At 41.1% G+C, this 23,335-nt stretch overlaps 1 protein-coding gene and 1 long non-coding RNA gene across 5 annotated transcripts in view; one reads left to right on the forward strand and one right to left on the reverse strand.

The window, feature by feature from the left end:
• AUTS2 (activator of transcription and developmental regulator AUTS2) overlaps positions 1 to 23,335 on the forward strand; it is a 1,104,184-nt gene that overhangs the window by 218,812 nt on the left and 862,037 nt on the right. The window lies entirely within an intron of this gene.
• The window catches only part of LOC148110479 (uncharacterized), a 29,082-nt gene continuing 26,678 nt past the window's right edge, over positions 20,932 to 23,335 (reverse strand). The window contains exon 3 of the long non-coding RNA XR_015726985.1: positions 20,932 to 23,239. This is a non-coding gene — a long non-coding RNA (uncharacterized LOC148110479). The remainder of the gene's footprint in view (positions 23,240 to 23,335) is intronic.

Raw genomic sequence — 23,335 nt, forward strand, 5'->3', positions numbered from 1 at the left:
AGTTTTGCCAAAAATGTTTAACCTGAATCTAATCAGGTCTACAAGGAAACACATGGAATAGAGAGACAAATTAATCCACACTAGGGGGAAACAATCAGATAAATCCAAAATGTGGGACATTCTCAAGATAATTGGTCTGTCTGATCTCTTCAAAAAGTCATTGTCCTGGAAAACACTTGGTAGTGGGCATTATTGTGGATTTCGAGACACGGATGAAGGAACCAAATGCAGTGCATACATCTTGATGGGATTTGGCTTAAATAATAACTGCTATAAAAGTTAGTTGGGGGCAGTTGTAGAGATTTTAATGTGGACTGGATATCGGATTACATTAGGAACTTACTGTTAATGTCTTAGGTGTGATGATCGTATTTGGATTGTGTTAGAAGGATGCCTTTATTCTTAAGAGATGCTTATTAAGTTTTCAACATGAAATTGTCAAGATATCTGTAAATCACTTTCACAAGATTCCATAAGAATAAAAGTGAGTATGTAGTATAAGTGAATTTGGCCAAATATTGACAAATTTGAATCTAAATTAGGCATATGAGTTTTCGGTTTGCATTTGAAATATGTTTGAAAATTTTCTCAAACAACAAAAAAGGGTGGATTGGATTCATATACTGACTATGTCAAGGCATAACCTTGGGTAGATTTAATGTTTCTCAGTGTCCATGTCTGTAAATTGGGTGTCATAATAATACCACTAAGTGTTGTTGAGGTAAATAGGTGACATATTAGCATATAAAACATATTGGTGTAGTACAGCATGTAAGTGCCTTATACAGAGAAAACGCTGAATAAATATTAGTATTTGTGATGATAGTTTTGACTTTGTAGAGTCAGTGTCTCAGTTTAATGTTACTGATTCAGCATAGAGAACAGTTGGTCATATTTGATGATAACTTGACTCATGAAAGGTATGGATTCCCAGAAAATTCCACATTTTTGAGATTTCTAGCTCATCTCTGCATTCCTGTTTGAGAATGCCTTATCTACAATTCCTTGTCTAGAAACTTAGGTGGTATTTAAGAATACCTTATCTAGAAATCTCTTGATGTCTCGGTATTATGCTCTGATTTGGAGAAAAATTCAGTGGATTTAAAAGAAAGACAAAGAAGTGAATGAAATGCTGGGATGAGAGGTTGCTTTTGTAACCAACATGTAGCCAGATGACCATGTCGCAGTTAGTTTGGTTATCTTCAGAAAAGACCATCTTCGAACACCATGTATGTATCTGAGCCTTTTATGGTTTAAAAGATCCTCTTTAAGGATTTCCTTCAGAGTGTTAAAATAAGTTCATTTTTAGAAACTTCCAAAGTTTTCTGTAGCGTATTCTGATCGTATGAAGTGAGTGATTAGAATGGATTATTCCATTTTTGATCACAGAGGTGTGTGACAAGGAAGTGGTAGGATGTTTTTTGTTCCTCTTTGTGGCCCATGATGCTGTTGAAAATTTCAAAGAAGGGTTTCAGAAATAGTTCAGTTTGTTCAGACTTTCCAACTCTAAACCATGGTCAGCACCAGTGAGCTTATCCCTTATTTTACCTGTCTGGGTGTGTTGGAGGTATTTTTCTCTGGGACTGTACCTTTAGTCAGTGCCCCAAAGGTTAAATGTTTTTCATAGTCCTGTGGACTGGATTCAGATGTTTTGTGTTAAAAGTGCAGTGGTAGGGGCACCTGGGTGGCTCAGATGTTAAGCATCTGCCTTCGGCTCAGGGCGTGATCCCAGGATTCTGGGATCGAGTCCCACATCGGGCTTCTCCACTGGGAGCCTGCTTCTTCCTCTCCCACTCCCCCTGCTTGTGTTTCCTCTCTCGCTGGCTGTCTCACTCTGTCAAATAAGTAAAAAATCTTTATTTAACAACAACAACAACAAAAAAGTGCAGTGGTAGCATCACCAAAAATTGATAAATAGCAGTAAATCCCTAATGGCTGGCCCTCTGTTGGCTGCCTGTCCCAGCTTAGGATTTCAGAGAGGTATAAAACTTCACAGCAGCTGGGCATAATGGCCCAGGTTTACTCAGAGCTGGACCCTGCGGTGGGGTGGAGGCATAACTGTAGTGTTGCTGTGTGTGTAGAATGATCATGGAAGCTGTACCAGGTGAAGACTGGCATGATGTCCAGGCAGAGTCTGGCCAAAGGGCTGCATTTGGCATCCCTAAATTCAGTGATCAGTACTCTGGGCTGCCTGTTCAAAAATGAAGTTGCGATTCAGTGATAGGTTACAGGCCTGGAATAGTCATTCTGTATGACATTTTTGGACTTCACGTCTTCCAATGGACCTGTTGGTTGTAGTCAGTAAATATCCTGTGGATCAGTGAGTGAAGGGGTGTGGGGCGCCTGGGTGGCTCAGTCGGTTGAGCATCTGACTCTTGGTTTCTGCTCAGGTCGTGATTTCTCAGGGTTGTGAGATCGAGCCCCGAGTCAGGCTTAGTGCTGGGTGTGGAGCCTGCTTGAGATTCTCTCTCCCTGTGCCCCTCCCCCAAGTCCTTATGCTCTCTCAAATAAATAAATGAATAAATAAATAAATCTTTTAAAAAAATGAATGAAAGGGTGTCAAATGAAAGTATTAAAGGGTGAACCATGTAAAATAGTTTCCTCCAGTCACAGGACTAGAGGAGGGGCATCACTCTGTAATGGTGAGTGGTGAGAATTTAGGGAGGGATTGCACAGGGGCTTGTTCCCGAGGGCAGAGTTCTTAACAACAGGTGTATACAAGAGGTCAAAGTTAAGGAAATCAGTTGGAGAAAATAAAAAATCCCATGAGGGCAGCAAACATGTCTGTATTGTTCAACAGTAATTACTTGATGTGCTGCCTAGTAGGTATGCAGTAAATAATTGTCGAGTGAGAGTGTTGAGCAGGTGAATAAAAGTACGAAGCAGCCTGTGCTGTTTGCCAGCTGACCTAGTTGCAGAGTAACAGGTGGAATGCTAATATCATGGATTCCCTCAGAGGCTAGTTTCCAAGATGCTTCATTTCTCAGTGAAGGAATCTTGTGAGCGCTTACTAGCTCAAGTGACAGTCAGTTTGTGCAGCAGAACTGCAAAGTAAATATGCGTGTCCATTTTAGAGATGAGAAAACTGAGATTCAGAGATTTGAAGTAATTTATGTGAAGGTCCACAACCAAGAAGATCCTAAGAGTTCCACCCGGGTCTTTCAACTCTTGAATGCAGTTTTCCTTTTTATGTCAGCAATCTATGCTAGAGACAGTTTTGCTTTGGAAGTGATTTATTAAGTAGTGCCTTGGTTTCATTTTAGAGTGATTAGGTATTAAACATGAAGAGATAAATAAATCAGGAAAAATTCACATATCGGCCAATCCCTTTTGCTCTACTTTTTCTCCTAGTCGTCATTTGGCTGATTGAATAATGAAGAGGATAAAGCTAAATGAGTAGAACAATTTGTGATTTTTTTTTCCCCTCCAAAAAAACCCCCTCCCTTCTTCTTAATGGGCTGCAGTTATTAGAAGGAAATAAAATCCCAGTTAATCTTAATATAGGTTAGTTATTTGGGAAAGGAGATATTTCAAATTAAATTACCCTTTCCTTTGCATTGTATTGCTGGAGACAGTTTTCATTTTGCCCACCCAGCCCTTAAATGACTATTGCTCTAAGGAAACCAATTTTACTGATAACTGAATGAAAGGATTTAGACAGACACACACAAACCCACCCAAAATGTGTCTAAGAAGGATGTGGTCTTACAGCTTTCAGTCATTCAGTGAGGCATTTGGCAGAGACGGGATATGCAGATAAAACTGTCATGGTTTTCAGAAGTCATCCCAAGACAGCAGAGAGGAAACATGACAGACACTGGAAAGAGACCCTCTCTCAGATGATGAGTAATATATATTTTATACTCATATTAATATTTCATTGGAGAGAAGGTCAAAATCTACATTTAAATGGAAATATTTAAAAAGCAGAAGCATAATATTTGACTAAGTGAAACACTCAGGGTTTTTCAAGAACACAAGCTGTACCCCTGGGACTTCAGCCCTCCAGATCTGTTGTTTGTTAGAGCATGCTGGAATGTTTGAATTGCTTTAGTCTTGTGGGTAGAACTTAGCCCTGGAATTTGGGAATCTTGCTTCCCCCACTCCTTTTCCATTTGACCCTGAATTGTGTTACGTATTACATAATATCATGGCCTGTGCACATGGCCTCTCTCTGTCCTATAAAGTTATTTAAATCTCTAGAAACTCAATAGGACTGTGGCAATCGGCATAAACAGAATGCTTTCAGTTATAAGTAATGGAAAACCTCACGAACAAAGTGTCTTGACAAGGAGTCAGGAATAGGAGGTCCCAGGATTGATTCAGAGAGATTCAAAAATCCAGGTTCTATTCATCTTTTCATTTCCCTTTGCCATTCACAGTGTGTTAGATTTCACTCTTAGGCTTGTGACCTCATGGTTATAAGATGACTGCCTTGGTTCCAAGAATAGTGTCTTCACATCATTGAAAACAAGACAGAAGAATGCAGTAGCAAAAGAATCTTCTTGGTACATGTTCCTCCTTGGTCCACCTTATTAGGGAGGAAGATTTCCCCAAAAGCCTGCACAAAGGTCTGCCCTTACATCTCACTGACCAGACTTGGGTCGCATTACCAGCCCCCCTTCCCCAACTAGTGAAGAGACTATCAACCTGACCATGATTGGCTTAGAGCGCTTATGCTGGATATCTTGAGGGTGGGCACATTGTCTCCGTCCTAAACTCAGGGCTCTGTCAATAACAAAGAAGGGGAAATGGGTGTTGTCCCCTACACTGCTGCTCTTTGTGAGCTTTTGAGTGTGAAGTGAAATTGTACGCAAGCCTGGTTTCCCTGGGTGCTTAGTGCTTTCTTACTTTGTAAGTGGCCACAATGGCATGAGTCAGAAGCATTCTGGAAAAGGAAAATTGATCATGTTGGCCTACTCCTAGAGAAATCACAGCAGGGAGGAGTGTTCCCAAAAGAAAGAAGGGTCCAGTTCTCTGAAGTTATGCCGCTGAACCAGCACCACAACGGGCAGACCAGTGCGGACCCCAGACAGCACTGGAAGTGAGCTGAGACCATCCAGCGCTCCCTGATTTTTCTTCTGCGTTTCTTCTTCTCTGTTTGCCACCCATCCAGGCGGAGGCAGCTGCCAAGGTCGTTGCTACAGCTGCTGGGGCTCATGAGGCCGTCTTGTGGTTCTAGTCGGACACTGTCTGTGGACAATTTGGTTCTGGGCTGGCACTTGAGATAAAAATACTTGACCTACAGTTCCTGTTTTTAGGAGTCCCACGGTAAGGAGCTCCACTCTTCTGGGTCCCTCTGGCCTCTTGACAGAATGAGGGTTTAGACCAAATGACCACTTCCCTCCCTTCTCACTGGCAAGTTTTATGATCTCTTTCAAGTTTGTTTCGGATTAATTTTTTTTTTTGTCAGTGGCTTTAGTCAAGAACGTTCTGGGTATGTTTTGCTCCCAGGCATACTGTTACTCACAAAGCTTGCCTCTGTCAGGTGAGGTCTGAGAGTGCAGAGAGAAGAGGTGGTTATCACTCTGTGATTATTCTAGACCATGCAAGTCTCTTCATGTAAGCCAAGATCTCATTAGCCCTTTTGGCAATCTCATCACTCTGTGGCTTTTTATTGGGTTTGCAGTCAGCCGAAATTTCTAAGAACAGTTTTTGGAAGGTGACTTTGCAGAGACTTGGGGCGCTGGACTTCTCTTGTTATTTTCTTCCTTGATTTTGTACCTGGCAGTTGGCCCAGAATCCATGATATTGATAATAAATATTAACATCTTCTGAGCCGTCACTATGTGCCAGGTACTATAGCAAGCACTTTCCTGGTATTGTTTCATTTAATCTCCACAGTGGCTTTCTGATCTAGGCTTTATTAATTCCTATTGTACAGGTGAAGAAGCAATATGGAGTGGGGCTGAGTAATTTGAGCAAGTGGTCGAGGCAAGACTAAAATGCAGGCCGTTGGGCTGCAGAGCTCAAGTTCTTAATGTTGCAGTGAAACTTAACTGCCGTTTTGTGTTTTTCTTACTGCTCCCGTTTCTCTCCCTCTCCCATCTAGTACTTGTATAGTTGCTTTGAAATACTGTTATCTGTCTTGTCATTCAAATTGGCTTTTTAGAATGTACTATGTAGAGATGATAAGGTTATAAAGTACTAGACCCTTAGAACAAGGGTTTATTTGTTCATTCACTTCTTCATTCATTCACTCTTTAATTCAGGAATGACTGAGTCCCTGACGTGTCAGACGGAGTGTTGGGGGTCCAGAGAGGAGCAAGACCTGGTGTCCTGCCTTTGAGGGTTCACAAAACTGTGTGGTGAAAGCTGGTTCCATCATTCTCTGTGGGTCATGGCGAAGACTACACTTGGTTGTAAATGTGATGAGTTCGGAGCATAGCATCTGCTCTGCCCTAAAGCAGGAGTCATCTTTGAGCCTCAGTACCAGTACATCTCTGGGGGTCCATGCGGCCTTCCTCATTCTGTCCCATGTCATTGACCTACTTTTCCCTTCCCTCAGATTGATTCGTTTTTCAAAAGGCTGGTGCCCCTAGGAATGGGGACCTATGAACTTACTTTGATACAGAAGAATAAAAGACTAGAATCCAGCCTTTGCTCAGGTCATACTTTACGAAGGGGGCAAGGGTAGAAAGCTGAGCAAAAGACACTTCAGTATGAGAGCAAGGAGGGAGCCACAAATGAAGGATGAGGACAGAGAACCAGAAGCTGGAGGGCTCTGAGCTTGCCAAGGCCCGACTCAGCACCTCTTCTCTAGTGTCTGAAACAGCCCTGTTCTGCCCTATTCCTACCCAAGCAGCGTGTGATCCTTCCCAATTCCTTCCCTCAGTTTCCTCCAAGGACCTTCCTCCTCTGATTAGATTTATTTTCAGGAGTGTAAGTGGGGAAGGGAGGAGGAAGCTTCCGAGTCTACATAGAGAGAAGCTGAGGCACAGGGTAGAGAGAGTAGTCATGTATACCTTGTCCTGTAAGCCTGTAGTGATTGTCAGAGTGTTGTCATAGGTCCCATGGTGTGCTGTAAGCCACAAGTTCCCTCACAGGAATGGGCTCCAGCGCCCTTCCTCCCCATCCGTGGTTGGGTCTTTTTACCTCAGAATGGCAGCTCCCATCCCAGGGAAGCAGCTCCTTCTAACAGAAGGGAAGCCGATTGGAGTCTGTACTGCATTGCCCCTACCCGTAACCCCATTAAGGGGTTGTAAATAGTACTATAATGATGTCTCAGTCATTTGTTTTGATGTATCCGAGCTTTTAATAAATCAGCCACAGCTTGCTTAATAGGAATATGAGAGCAGAGTGCGTTGCTGCCAGCAGCTGCTAGTAAATTATAAAGCATTCATCTGTTTTACAAGGGAATTAAATGTTTGTTCTCTTTTAAGGGCTTGTGACTAAACAAGGGCAAGGAGGGGGTGTGCAGAGGCTTGCCTGATGCCCGTGCCCTCTCAAGTGCAGTAGCAGTTCCAGGTACCTGGGGGAAACACCTGTAACCAGAGCCATGTGAATTACAGTGCCCCCAGGTAAACCCTGTCATTATCGGTCGCTACTCCATGTGCATCTCCAAAGCAATATTTATTGGATTACATTTTTCTTCCACTTCAAAGGATTCTGTGAAATACAAGTCCCATTTCCCCCACCTCCCTCCTTTTATCTTAAGACTGTCTAGGGAAGGAGCATTAGATAAACCATATATCCAGCATGACTGACGTTCAATTGTCTGCAAAATTGAGTTAGCCTATTTTATTTGACTTTTATGTTTACATTGGAAGTGGACCTTTTTCTCCTCTTTTCAACACCATTGGCTTTATTTGTCAAATAATGTTGAGAGGGAAGGCATCAGAATCAGTGCTTTTGTCATCAGATAAAAACATGGGATCTAGGTAACCAGGATTCAAGACCTGTTGGTACTTATTTCATGACCTTTGACAAGTTGTGGAGGCTGCTTGAATCTGTTTCATTATTTTTTGTTATTTAAAATTTTTGAAATAATTACAGATTCACAGGAAGTTGCAAAGATAGTATAGAGTGATCCTGGGTACCCTTCACCCAGTATAATCGGTGTGTGTAGTTTTGTGTCCTTCTGTACATGTGTAGAATTGTGTAATCATCACTGCAATCAAGATCCAGAACTAGTCTGTCATCACAAAACTCTCCCTGGTCGTACCCCTTTATAGTCACACCCGCCCTCTTCCCTCTCACCTCCTTATCCCCTGGGAACTATACATCTGCTTTCCATCTCTATAATTTTGTTATTTCAAAAAGGTTACCTAAATGGAATCATACAATATGTGACGTTTTGAGATTCTTTTTCTTTTTACCCCGCATAACGACCTTGAGATCTGTCCAAGTTGGTACTTGTACCAACCACAGTTACTTCTTTTTTATTTCTAAGCAGTAGTCCATGATATGGATATACCACAGTTTGTTTCATCATTCACTTACGAGGGACATTTTGATTGTTTCCAGGTTGGGGCTGTTACAAATACAGCTGCTAAGAACAGTTATTTGCAGATTTTTGTGTGGGCATACGTTTTCATTTCTCTGTGACAAAAGCCCAGAATTGTAATTGCTGGGCCATATGGTAAGTGTACGTTTACTTAAAAAAAAGTTACCCCACTTCTTCAGAGTGATTGTACCATTGTTCATTCCCATCACCAGTGTATGGGATGGTCAGTTTATCAGCAGCCCTTCTGTAGATGTTCTCTGTGGAGTTGAGGAAATGTTTCTCTTTTATTTTCATAGATGCGTGTTGGATTTTGGCAAATGCTTTTTTGCATCAATTAATAGGTTAATGTAATTCTTATTTGTTTGTTTGAGCCTGTTGGTGTGATGGATTGCATTGATTGATTTTCAAATAATGAACCAGCCTTGCATCCCTGGAGTAAACCCTACTTTCATGATATAGAATTCTTTCTACATATTGGTAAAGTTTGTGTGCCAGTATTTTATTAAGGACTTTTGTGTCTATATTCATGAAGGATACTGGTCTTTTCTTTTCTTTTTTTTTTTTTTTGTATTGTCTTTGTCTGGATTTGCTACAGTTTTGTTAAAATGAAATGGGAAGTATTTGCTTTTCCTTCTTTTCTAATGTAGGCATTTATTGCTACAAATTATTCCCTTAGCACCTCTTTAGCTTCCATAAATTTGATGTTGTATTTTCATTGTTTAGGACATTGTTTAATATTATTTGAATCTTGTTCTTTGACCTGTATGTTATTTCCAAGTGTGTTCTTTAGTTTCCAACTTCTTAAGATTTTTCGGTTATCTGTCATTTATTTCTGTTTGACTTCTATTGTAGTCGAAAACACACTCTGTATGATTCAGCTCTTTATTTTTTATTATTTTTTTTAAAGATTTTATTTATTTATTTGACAGAGATAGAGACAGCCAGCGAGAGAGGGAACACAAGCAGGGGGAGTGGGAGAGGAAGAAGCAGGCTTATAGTGGAGGAGCCTGATGTGGGGCTCGATCCCATAACGCCGGGATCACGCCCTGAGCCGAAGGCAGACGCTTAACCGCTGTGCCACCCAGGCGCCCCTGATTCAGCTTTTTAAATTAAAAAAAAATGAAATTTTTGTATTAAAGCCTAAGATGTGGTCTGTCCTAATATTTTTTTCCAGTGGTCATTTGAAGAAAATGTGTATTCTGCTTTGTCAAGTCAAGTATTCTATAAATGTCAGTTAGATCCTGCTGTTAGCTGATGGTGTTTTACTTCCTTGGGGATTTTCTGTCCAGTTTCTCTGTCAGTTGTTAAGAAAGGCATGTTTTATTCTCCAACTGTCTTTTTCTCTTTTAAGTTTTATCAGTTTTGTTTCACATTTTGACTACTATTTGGCACATACACACTTAGGATTCTTTTCTTGGTGGGTTGACCTGTATCTCATGTAATGCCTCTCTTTGTTCCTATTAACTTTCTGTGTTCTAAAATTTACTTTATTTGATATTAATTTAGATACTCTTGCTTTCTTGTGGTTACTGTTTTCATGGCATATCTTTTCCATGGTTTTATTTTCTACCTGTCTTTATCACTATAGTTGAAGTGAGTTTATTAGGGATACCATATAGTTAGTTGGGTGGTTTTTTTTTTTTAATATACATTCTACCAGTCTTTTGATTGGTGTATTTAGATGATTTACTTTTAAATATAATTATTGATACATTAGGACTGCCTGTTGTTTTTTATTTTCGGGTTGTCGCCTCTGATTTTTGTTTGTTTTCTTTTTCCTCACTTACTGGAAGTTACTTGAACATTTTTCAGAACTCCAGTTTGATTTAATAGTGTTTTTGAGTAAATCTCTTTGTATAGATTTTTAAAAAAGATTTATTTATTTGAGAGAAGGAGTGTGGGTGAGTGGGGGGCGATGCAGAGGGAGAGGAAGAGAGAGAATCTCAGGCAGACTCCCCACTGAGCAAGGAGCCTGATGTGGGTCTCCATCTCATGACCCTGAGATCATGACCTGAGCTGAAATCAGGAGTCGATTGCTCAACCAACTGAGCCACCCAGGTGTCCCATCTTTGTATAGATTTTTTTTTAGTAGGTGTTCTGGGTATAACGCCCATATTTTTTTCTGGGTTTTACACTCATAACTTCTCTCAGTCTATTAGTTTTGATATTTTACCAGTTTATGTGAAGTGTAGAATATTATCATCTCTCATTTAAGAGATAATTGTTCTAAATATTTTTATATACATTGAGAATTGCAGTTGACAGTGTTAAGTTGTACTTCAGGAGTCATACATGATTTATAGAAAACTTAAGAATAGAAGAAAATCTATTATATTTACCCATATTTTTGTTCTGTTTTTTTTCTTCCAAATATTTTGATTTTCTTTTAAAGGTTTTATATATTTATTCGACAGAGATAGAGACAGCCAGCGAGAGAGGGAACACAAGCAGGGGAGTGGGAGAGGAAGAAGCAGGCTCCTGGCGGAGGAGGAGCCCGATGCGGGGCTTGATCCCATAACGCCGGGATCACGCCCTGAGCCAAAGGCAGACGCTTAACTGCTGTGCCACCCAGGCACACCTTGATTTTCTTTTATTATTTTCTTTCTATTTGGAAAATTTGCTTTTTCCATTCCTGAAGGTTATACTTACTCATGAAAAATCTGTCTTGATTTTCTGAAGGCTATTTTGCCTTAGATTAGAATTCTGGGTTGATAGTTCGTTTATTTGAGTCATTGAAAAGTGTTGTGGCACTCTGTCTGACCTTTATGGTTTTGGATGAAAAAGAAACCTCTCATTCAAATTTTTTTCCCTACTATATGTAATGCATTATTGCTCTCTAGATATTTTCAGAATCTTTTCCTTTGTCTTTTAGTTTTCAGGGGTTAGATTGCAATGTGTCTCTGTAAAAAAAAAAAAAAAAAAAAAATTAATCCTGTTTGGGGATTTCGCCTTCTCTCATATTCTTGAATCTGTAGGTTTATGTCTCTTGCCAAATTTTGGGGACATTTTCAGCCATTATTTCTTTGAAAATTTTTTTAGCCCCACCGTCTTTCTCTGTTCTTTCTGTGACTCAGAAGATAAGAATGTTAGATCTTTTTATTTTAATAGCCCCACATTTCCCTGAGGCTCTGTTCATTTTTTTCAAAATCTAATCTTTTTAGTTTTATTATATATAGTTTTAGTTTTTTTATTATTTGGGAAAATATACTTAACATAAATTTTATCATTTTAATCATTTTTTAAAAAATTTTATTTATTTGAGAGAGAGCACACGAGTGGGGAGGAGAGGGAGAAGCAGGCTCCTCTCGAGCAGTGTTCTCTGAGGCCACCCTGGTGTCACCCTGGGGAGTGGGAGGTGGAAGGAGGGTGTTGCACAGGTAGAAGTCTAGGCTCTCCTAGTGTGGGTGGGGTGGGATCCACAGGTTTTTATGGTGTTTGGCTGCAGCAGAGCATTATCTGAATGTTTTATGTCTTGCTAGTCTGCATCTGTCATGGTACTTTGGCCAGAGACAGCAGGCTTTTCTCAGGATTTGTTTTGTCTGTACCTGTCGATGTTCTCGGTTCCCAGTTTCTGTGCTGCTTAGTCTGGAATTTACAAGGCACAACGAAAGCCCAGGGAACTTACCACTTGGACATTCCTTGTGTCCCAAGGTGCTTAGCCATTCTGCCTTTTCTGTCTGCCTTCCAGAGTCTTCTATATGTTTGTTTTATATATACAATCTAGGCCTTTTCACTGTGCTTACCAGAGGTAATAGGGAAAAGTACATCTATTCCATCTTTTTGCAATTACTCATTTTAAGAATATTAATAGCAATTATTGATATACCTGCATCACGATTTGCTATGTCATTTAAGTGAGCTGAAAGTGAAAGACGATGAATACTTCAGTTCTTTTTGGACATTAGTTATTGCTAAGTGGCGTATGGACGTCATCTGGCTCTACAGCAAGAGTTACATGTTTCATGAGGTTCCCACAAAGCAGTGATAATCTACACAGACTCTTTTTCTTTCAGACGCTACCCTGCCTATTTTTGCCTTTCTCTCCAGCATAGTCCATAAAGAGATTTTACTCAAACTTGTGGTTTTCAGTTGGAAAACCATAATATCAAATGTAAGTACTGAACCATTTACTAATAAGCACCTTATAATTGCTGGGCACTGTTCTAAGTGCCTTTCAGTGATTTTCTGCATTCAGCCTAGTAGGTGCTATTATGGAAAGAGAGGCTTGAAGAAGTCAAGTATTTGCTAAAACTTAGCTCGTGAGTGGTAGAGCTGGAATTTGAACACAGGTCTCCTAGAGTTTTAAAGTTCACGCTCTTAGCCTCTGCGTTCTACTTCTTCCCTGTTTTTTCTCTTATACGTCCTCAGGCTGAACTCCTTAATGCTTTCTCTTCTGTCGGTTAAGGCCTAGGCAGAATTCTTTTTTTTTTTTTTTAAAGATTTTATTTATTTATTTGACAGAGATAGAGACAGCCAGTGAGAGAGGGAACACAAGCAGGGGGAGTGGGAGAGGAAGAAGCAGGCTCCCAGCGGAGGAGCCTGATGTGGGGCTCGATCCCAGAACTCCGGAATCACGCCCTGAGCCGAAGGCAGACGCTTAACCGCTGTGCCACCCAGGCGCCCCTAGGCCTAGGCAGAATTCTTAAACATTTTATTATTTTTGTTTGTTTGTTTCAATAAAAGGTAAAAGATACTACCTAGATTTTACCCAGTATTACTTTCTTATAATGCCCTAGTGGTTTTATCTGCAAGTGTGTTTGGGTGTTTCTTAACGTTTCTTCCAAAATATAAGATATGATCGAGTGACTGTAATATCCCGATTGATTCATCTTTATTGTCACTCTGATTTTATTTCTGAAAGATTAAGTAGTTATTTTTCTCACTTCTCTGCTGGAGAATGATTGAATGATTCGTTCAGCAATTATTTATTGAGCGACTACTGTTTGATAATCACAGTGGTAGGGACTGGGGATATTCAGTAATGATGTGTTTCTTTGTTCTTGGTATTGTTCTGTGACTTTAGTTATATCTGTCTTAGGAATCTTTCAGTTTCTAAGTCATCAATAAGATTTTCTTTCTTTTCTTTTCTTTTCTTTTCTTTTCTTTTCTTTTCTTTTCTTTTCTTTTCTTTTCAATTTCTAGAGGATGGCCCTCTTAAAGCATGTGTGTTTGTGAGAAAGAGGTTGGCTTCTTTTTTAGGAAGATAACGACTCTCCTCATATTAGGTACGCCAGTGTCTACGATTTTTTTTTCAATACAGATAGAGATATTGTAGACGAATCTTTCCTTCTGAAGTCCCTGATTGTGAACATACAGCAAACAGCCTTGGGAGATACACTGTCTCTCTTTGGAGCAAAAAGCAGCTTCCTGAAGCTCAGGGCTTCTCTCCTATAACCGCACTTCATATGCACGTGTCCTCTGGACCGTTTTCCCCATCCCGTGGGAGTCAGGGCTCACGGAACCAGCACAAAACCTGCTGGGACTCTGGCTGCTGTCGTTGTTGTCGGTATTAAACTGCCCTGCATCTCTGACTTGGGAGTTGCATATACTCAGCCAGCATCTGTGAAGCTATGGAGCCTGTAATGTGCCTGATAGACCTCTTCTGCATAAAATAAAGCTTCCCCCAACGAGAAAAAACTGGCTTAAAAAACGAATCCAAGCTTACAGTTCATGGGTAAGCTAAGTACTAAACTGATTTTGCAGTTGTGAAATTAGTATTTTCTATTTCATCGCTATGGAATCCTGGAATCTTATTATGAGATAGGCCCTTTGGGATGCATTTGCCCAAACCACTCCTTTTATAGACAAGAAACCTGAAACCTGGAGAGTTCCAGTGACTTCTGTCACCTTTCTGTGACTGAGGCAGGACGAGAGCTCAGCCTCTAACTTGAAGTCCTGGGCCCTTTTTATTATATCTCCTGGGATGCATGTGAATGATATTTTTTGTTGATATCTGAGGGGATGGTATGAACAATAGCAGTATTGTTTCATCCTGACCCCATTTGCACTCAGGATTCTTCCTTCTCAGGGTTTCAGTTTTCCCAGCCCTGGGTGCAGATACTCCAGGCACTTAGCGTAGTTGGTCCCTCGTTGAACTGGTTAAAGATTTGAATTGTTTCATTAATCCACATTGCTTTATTTCTTAGACTTCAAAAGTTGGTCATAGTCTGTGTAACTGCCAGACTTACAAAGAATGCCTCAGGTAGATAGATGATTTTTGGTTTTATTTTCCATTAAAAGGAAAGAAGGGCTGAGAATTATGGGCTCTTGCTGTGAGGGCCCCTTATCCAGGCTTCCGGCGTCTGCTTTTTCACTCTCAATAACTTGTCAGCCAGCTTCTACTGTAGGTCATCAGGGATAGAGAATCCTGGGGGCCCTCATTTGGTTCGTTTCACTGTGGGATGGCATTCTTCTTAAAAAAAAATTCCCCCATCCCCATGGATTGAAACACTGTTAGCTTGTCTGTGGCTTTCCAAGTGATTTTTCTAAGTGGATGGAGTAAATAAAATTTCTCTGTGTTTCCTGCCTTAATGTTCCAGATTGTTGGAACCATTTTTCACTTCTTGGATTTTAGGTAATGAGATTTTAGGTAATTCATTATTCTGTATGCTTAATTTTCTTGATGGCCCTCCTGATGGGAGACACAACAGTTAAATGGGCATTTCGGAAGTAGGCCAACTCCCAAGGGTGCAAGCTGGGCTCTCCTGCCCGTGGCCCACTCCCAGGGCTCCTTCCCTCAGCCTGGACCCCACTAGTGGGGAGGTGATCTTCAGGGCTTGGGGCCTGGGAGCTGGGCTTTGGGAAGCATACTTTAATAATATATTTCCTGTGTCCTTTCCTCAGGTTTTAGCTGGTCTCTTGCAATCCTTATTTTGAGAGATTAATGCCTTCAGTGCTGATCTTTACTTCTGCCATTTCCCTCCCTGTATGTCACCTTTGCATTGGTCACTCCTTTTTGTATTACATAGGAGATCCTCCAGACCCTTGAGTTTCCAGTTTTGATTGACCTTCATCTCCTAGTTCCCTCATGTAATTACAGACTTGAGTTCAGTGCACTAACTAGTTGCATGGCCTTGTCAAATCTCTTAACTACTCTCGGTGTCAGTTTTCTCAATTGGGTAATGAGTCCCATCAAACCTAAAAGATCAGTGAGATCACACATGAGACATTGCTTTGTGAACAATAAATTATCATCTAAATATAATATCTCACTCTTGCTGTCACCCTTGTTTCTCCGGAATAAACAATTGCATCAGCTGAGTGAGTGCTAGCCCTGGAATATTCCATGGATTCCCTTGGTGGTTGTTGCCTTTGACTGGTGGTGTATTGGGACATTTGTACACAGTGGACATGGACTAACAAGCATTTGAAATGCCCACATTTTTTTCTTCAAGGAACTGCTATTTCCCTTTAAAAAGCTAGGACTTCCACAGCTCCAGAGGAAAGGATGTATGAGGTGTTTTTTTTTTTTTTTCCTGGTTAAATCAGTTCAGTGAGACTCTATGCACACAGTAATCCTTAAGTCCTTTGCCTAGTTCCTTTGGCCCTAGGCACTTGCAATGATGGATTTGTTGAGAGTCAGACATGTGCAGTCTATTCAGACAAACACTGACAGGGCTCCTCCTCTCTTCCCCAAGCTAAGCAGCCCCTTTGGAATGTCTAATGAAATCCGTGCTCTTGCATGCTGCATTAAAACAAAGCAGGCAGCCCTGGAAATGAGCCCTAAGAGGTATTATTACTATATGTTGGTTTTTATTTGCCTGTTTTGACAGTGTTGTGCAAATGAGGGCCCTGCTGATACGGCCAAATCACAGTGAGCTGTCTTTGCTCTTAACTTCTCCCTCACAGGTCTGGCGCTAAGACCTGCTTGCCAAACCTTCTTGGAAACAATGAAAAGACAAAACACTGTCTTCTTGCTGATAATAGGGCAGGTTATCACTGCTTGTACTTAGTACTTTGAAGGGAGGAGACTGGGGTCTTGGGAAGTGCTGGAAATTTTGTTTATTTATTGCTGGAGATACAGATAATTAGTTTATTATATGAAAGTTCACATAGCATCCTCTGAGATTAAGGATGTAGTAGTTGAAATTGATTTGATTTTTAAGATAGCCATAGAAGTGGTCTCTATTACACCAATAATATACATGGAAGTTGTTTCTCAGTGGCTGGAATTTAATTTGTACTTTCAGACTGCTGTTTGATAAGACATTTCTTATAGGTGATGAATAGCACTGATGTGCCAAGGGAATTTTCTCTTAGTCTCTGATTAAGGGGAAATCAGACTGCTAACTCTAGCAAGATCAGGAGTGAATTTTGGCCAGTCCTAGGCCTATAACATTGCCTTGTGCACAGTCTGATGACACCTTGGGCATTTTCTGGATGCAGTGAGCACAGGTATTAGAGATGTGGAGTCTCATGAGCTAGGCTGTTCTTCATCTGTTGTCTCCTCCTCAGACCCCAAAACGGCCTTCTCAGGCAGCCAAAACAAGGATCTGGCGAATGGAGAGTTCAGTGCAAATTTATCACCACTTCCGGGAAGTAGCACAGAGTGCATGTCCTCCTGTGGTTGGTACAAAATACCATCTTTATGGGTTCAGGGTAGGAGAGGCTTTGATTGTTGCTGTTGCTGTAAGACAGTATCAGTGGGTTGGGTTGGATTTAACAGTAATGGTTAAAAAAAAATGAGCTCGGAGCTCAAAAGTTCCAGTACTTTGTTGGATATGCACTGCTTTTTCAGTTCAGTGAGAGCTAAACCTTGCCTATCCTGGGGATAGTGACTTCTTCTCAGTCTTCCTCAGCTGTGAAAAGAGGTTGGACTTGGTGACTTTCAAGGTCTTTTCTCTCTGACTTTCTGCTTAACTTCAAGGTGGGTCCTAAGTCTTGTTTCAGTCCTTAGGTTCAAATGTCTCCCCTGCTGAGCTGCTTTATTCTGAGAATAGAACACATGGACTTGGCACCTTCTCTCTCCTCCCTGCCCTGATGGAGTTAGCTTCTAGAAGGGATGGTGGCCACGAAGGCAGTGCAGCCTTGGGAAGGGGGAAGAGAAGGGAAGGTACTAAAGAATGTGAACACCTGGGGTGCAGCCCTTGAATTAAAAAAAAAAAAAAAAGAGTAAAAACCAGGCCTGCCTTATTCTTTGAGGTCAAGAGGAATTGGTCTGGGTACCTATTTTAAGCCTTGTATGGTCAGAGACTGAGTCTTAGATTTATTCTCTTTACCCTGATGGTGCCCTGTATAGAACTGGACATCACATAGGTACTAAATATTTGTGCTTTACTTAATTTTCTGGAAATCATTGCAGTTGTCAAGTGAATAGGACTATTATTACATTAAATATTATCTAGAAAGGGTCCAAGCTTGTAACATCTTCATCATTCCAAATATTGTGTTCATTGAAGCAGAGAACCTTGTCAAGACAGTCATTACCAACATTTACAAAATGAGAGCAAGAGCTGTTAACAGCTGGATAAAAGTTGAGGATTTTGTGCTTTCAAAAGAAACAAAGGAGGTTTAAAAATACTTCAGTGGGAAATCTTTTCCGTGGAAGGCTTTCAAGACTTAAATATTTTTTAAACAGAAGTAGATCTAAAGAAGGCAGTAGAGGAAAAAAGACAGTGGCTGTAAGATCTTTATGTCGTGGTCATATTAAAGCTCATTGTTAAGTTAAAATTTAAAAAAATAACAGCAAAACTGTTAGCGCCCATGTATCCTGTTTTGCAGGATAATTTTCTTTTAATGCATCCTCAAAACTGACCTGAGAATTTGCTGACATGTCAGAAGGTGACAAACGGAGGGAGACTGTTTTAGTAACTAGCAGAGGTCCTTGTTCTTAGATGTGTATTCCTCTACTTGTGGCTGTCGATTCTAGCCACCTCTGTCCTCCTCTTTACCCAAAAGTGGCATTAAACTTTCATCTTGTTTGGATGCTGCTGTGTAGATTTAGGAGAACAGGAACACGTGAACATGCTTGGCTAGCCAGCTGAGGAGTTTGTTACCAGCCAGCCGGCTTCAAGAGCCAGTCGTCTGGATTACACAGGACACTTGTTACTGGATAATTCCACATCACATGCATGCTCTAATGGTAGTACTATGTTATATTCCTCTGCTCTGTTAAGCCTGTTAGGGCTACAGTGAAAAAAGTCTTAGTGGAGAATCTGAACTTTAAATCATGGAGTTTTAAGGCTGAAAGTGACTTTGAGGGTTTGAGGTAGGGCTCCCAAATTCACACATTTCCTGGGGTTGGATGGTAGCATAAGTGAATGAATTGGACAAGTATAAGCAGTGGGGGGCCACGAGAGATGGTAGAGGTGCTCAATTCAGAAATGTTACAGAACGTCATCCTGCTTAACAAACCATTCTAAGGGCTGATTCCGTTACCTTTTGGGGATCCTGGACCCTACATTCCGGGTTGCTTATCTCCTTTTTCAGCGTGATGACCCGAGTACAGATAGAAAAGGTACTTGTCTAAGGACAGACACCTGGTGAGGTCCAGAGCCTGATGCTGAGTCTCAGGGTGGTGGTCTTTCTACTACACCATGAAGGTATCCAAATGGTAAGGCAGGAGCACCTTGTTTTACCCTAGGGATTAAAAAGTTCTTCTTTTGAACCATTAATTTTTTTAGAGAGGTCACAGAATAAAAAATACACTAATCTTAAGGGATAGCCTGATAAAACGTTATGTATGTGTACCTTTATGTCACTATCAGCCAGATCACGCCAGGCTTTTTCTACCCCAACACATGCTTTGTAATCACAATTTATCACGGAACCAAGGCACTTCTACTTTGAGAGCTGGTCCATCTGTCACTGGCTCCATTTCTCTCCACACTGCTCCTTCCTCACTATTTCCTGCTTTAGATTTAATTGTAAGGAGCTATCGCAAACACAGGGGTTTGCTTAAATTTTTCCTGCATAAATCCGACAGAATGTTGGATTTCCTTAGAGTGACCACTGCCTGCCATTGCCTCACCAGGAACTAGGTACCAACACCCATAGGGTGACGTCTTCTTTTAGAGGGCCCTGACAGTGCTGCTGCTTGTGGAGGCAACGCTTTATAGAAAAGCACATTTAGGTCACATGATATTTGCCATGCTATTAGGTATATGATGCCGCTTTTGCTCTGAAAGAACTTTGGAAGTTTATTTCATGATTTTATTAAATCAAAGGCCCATATCTCATTGCAGTGTGCATAGCTCTCAAAACCCTGGTGACTGACTCACTGGAAATATAGTAAGGCAACCCCCAAAACAAAACCCACCTCACAGGCAATGCAACTTCATTAAAAAAAAAAAACAAAACAAAACAAAAACCAAAAGTTGGTTCCCAGGCTGAAGCTGTTAAGCAGATTTTTATGCAGGGCTTCAAGTTACTAAAAAAGCAGGACTCAATATGTCTTTCTCTTTGATTTGTAGGAGGGGGTGAGAAGCAATGCTGCTACTCCTCCCCACCCCCAGAGTTTTACCATATTCTGAAGGCAATGCTTGAAGCAATGCTATAAATGAATTTTGGCTGTCTCCTAGTGCAGGGATTAACATAGAATTACAGGGATGTGCTGCATGGTGGTTGGGAAAATAGGGAGGATGCTGTTCTCTTTTTTTGGATGGACATGGAGCTGCTTTCTCTTGTCTGCCGATGTTCCCTATAAAGCAGTCTGTCACTTTGAAAAATGCACACACTGTACCATCTCACAGTTATAAAGGTTAAGTAAGCATCTTGAGCAGTGCCCCACCGCTTTTGTACTTTCCTTAATGTCAGCTGATAAAGGATTATTGAAAAAAGCTTGCAAGGAGATAAGAGGCTTGCAGGTTGAGGTTGAACAATTGAAATTTTCTGTTCCCAGTGTAGTAAATTACCAATGGCAGATTTAACGTTTGTTAATTATCAGAGCAAAGTACTAAGGATTGTTTTCTTTTGCCTAATTAATTACCTCATCTGGAGTGGAATGTTAATTCAGATAAATGATTATTTCTTAATACCTCTGAAGCTTTCCTTAGAGTCTCCTAGAATTGCCGGCCCCAAAGTTTCCTTACTTTCTGAGGAAAGATGTAGGTAAGAAACCACCATGGCTACTCTCCTGGCCTTTTCCTGTTTCAGAAGATGGCTGGGTAACTTGTTTAGGCTTGGGGTGCTAAGTTGGTTTGCTGTGCCCTATTTGGTAGAACGTGAGTTGGATTCCTTGAGTTGTGTGCCTCATAATCAGGGTTTTTACTTAGTGTCACGCATGGTTCTGAATTTAACGTTGGACGCTCTTTTTAAAAAGACTGTTAGAAAACTCATTTGGGGGCTCCTGTAGTGACTATTAAAGATGGTGTCCTTTGGAAAGAATGCTTCAGTTTCCTTAACTCGCTTTTCATCTTCAAGTCCTGTTACCTCCTCATCTTTACCCTTGGAAAAATGATGTCCTTAAGAATTGAAAATCCTAGATGACTCTTAAGAGAATAATATTCAAAATGGTAAAATTATGATTTTCATACAGATATTAAATGTACACATATCAAAGATTTTATTTAACTTCTTATTATATGAGAGCAACTTGCAAATGTTACATTAGGGTCAAATGAGAAGCCAAAGACTCAAATTTATATGGAGTAAAGGAATGTTGGAAAAAATGTCAAGGGGGCCCCTGGGTGGCTCAGTTGGTGGAGGGTTGGACACTTGGTTTAGGCTGTGTTTGTCCTCTCTTGGTCCTGGGATCCAGCCAGGTCAGACACCAGGGTGGGTGAGGAATCTGTTTCAGATTCTCTCTCCTACTCGCTCCCCCTCTGCTCCTCCCCTCATTTATTCCTACCATCCCTGTCTCTCTCTCTCTCAAATAAATAAAAATAAAATCTTTAAAAAAAATGTCTGATGAACACAGAACTTGACTTTTTCAGGGCAGGGGCAGGGTTATTCTTCTAGAGGACAAGTTATTTGCATATCTATAAGCAGTTTATTGAGTTGTAAAATAGCCCGGTTAAAGACAAAGGTACTTGTCTGAGAAGATAAGACACTCCTCAGCACTCCAGCTTTCCCCGAAAGGAATCCCAGTGATCCCTTCTGCTTATTTCGGGGTCAGAAGTTTCCCCTTACAGTTTTGCATGAGATTTTGGTCATTTCTGTAGAATGTTTCTCCTCAAAGTAGATTCGAGATAAATTATGTGATTTGTTTTCTTTCTAGAAGAGAGCTTAAAGATCCCTGGGGAGAAGGGCCTGTAGATCCAGGCCACTAGAGATGAGGTCTGGTGGCATGTGACCAGTCACCCTGGAGTGTCTACTTCCACTCTTCTTCAAGATGTGAAAAGACAGCAGGATTCTGTCTAAGATTATCTGGAGGGCAAAGTCTGGAGCCTGGTATTAAATGGATTGTCCTGTTTTCTTTTGGTGTTGCCAAGCTCTGAGCTGTTTGAAAGGATGCTTGGAATAATGCCTCCTGAGCTAGAATGTTGTTTAGCCAAGGGACTTTTGAGACACTCTGCTCAGGGACAGCCCAGTCCTACCACATCATACACTTGAGTCTTCCAAAGATATTAGAGATCTGAAGGTGTGGTGGGGTGCTTCTGGACATACATGTGTACGTATGTATGTACTTGTGTATGCACGCACACATATGTATGTGAATAAATGTATGTGTTCGTATAACTGTATAAGGCAGAAGTTGGCTTTACGGGGTCTGCAAAGTTCAGTAATTGTGCATTTTTCTTTCTGTTTTTTTTAAAGATTTTATTTATTTATCTGACACAGAGAGAGAACACAAGTAGGCAGAGCAGCAGGCAGAGGGAGAGGGAGAAGCAGGCTCTCCACTGAGCAGGGAGCCCGACGTGGGGCTTGATCCCAGGACCCTGGGATCATGACCTAAGCCAAAGGCAGATGCTTAACCAACTGAGCCACCCAGGCGCCCCCAGTTGTGGATTTTTCTACGACTATTGTGTCTATCAAATTCTCATATTCTCAGAGTTTTATGATTTCCCCAAAAGTTTAAGAGCAATTGACAGAAATTATGTCCTCCGTAATTATTCTGAATCTATGTATTCCTGTGTGCATGATTTATAAAAGGAAAAGTTTAGATTAGGATTGTACCTAATTATAGCGTCTACTGCAGTAGCCACAGCTGGATTGGGTAGTGTGGCAGCCTTGCTGCAGAGCTGGGAGGCTATATGTGTGCCCTTCCATACCAAGCTGGAGTGCGTTGTGGGTGGGCTGAAATGAAGCCGTGGAAAATAAGAAGGACCATAATACCATGAGGTCCAGCAGCCTTTTGGGAGAGGCTGACGGAAAGACCTTCGGGCTTCTGCATTGTGCTGGGTGCTTGCAAGCCTGGGGGTCACTCGGGCCTGCAGTCTGCAGCCCTGTGACTCTGATTGACAACTGACTTGGGCTGTGGTTCTGATGCTGGGAAGTAGTGTGGGGGTGGGAGTGTTAGTCCCAAGTAAGAGAAATTACTGCCCCCACTAGGCATTACAGTTTTTAAGCCCAAATAGATCTTTCTGCCTTCCGACCAGGATTTAGAACATATCAAGCAGGTGCCATGTCTCCAGTAACCCATACTTTGTTCCAGCATTGGGTAGATGGCCGGGGGATTTTAAATTCAAATACTCCCACATTCACTTTGTTTAGGAAATAACTGTAATAGAGCAAATTGTTTCCTCTTCTTCTTCTTCTTTTTTTTTTTTCCTTCCACAGTGCAGCCAAATGAGAGCAAATCGATTCACACTCCAGTTTTTGTTGCTGTTTCCTCTGTGCTGAAGAAGGGATGGTGCAGCTCTCCCTCGCGGCTGCTCTGTGTGAGGGTGTGGCTCCCTCTCCTCAATTCGTCATCTGAAAGCAATTTTGCTCAATTAAAGATTAGAATTAAATTTCAGTTGTGGGGCTTCTGTGCAAAGGAAATGATGCATTAATGAACACACAGATGTC

The sequence above is a fragment of the Ursus americanus genome, chromosome 2, assembly GCF_024610735.1.
Source record: "Ursus americanus isolate L20-20 chromosome 2, mUrsAme1.1.p, whole genome shotgun sequence".
Lineage (NCBI taxonomy): Eukaryota > Metazoa > Chordata > Mammalia > Carnivora > Ursidae > Ursus > Ursus americanus.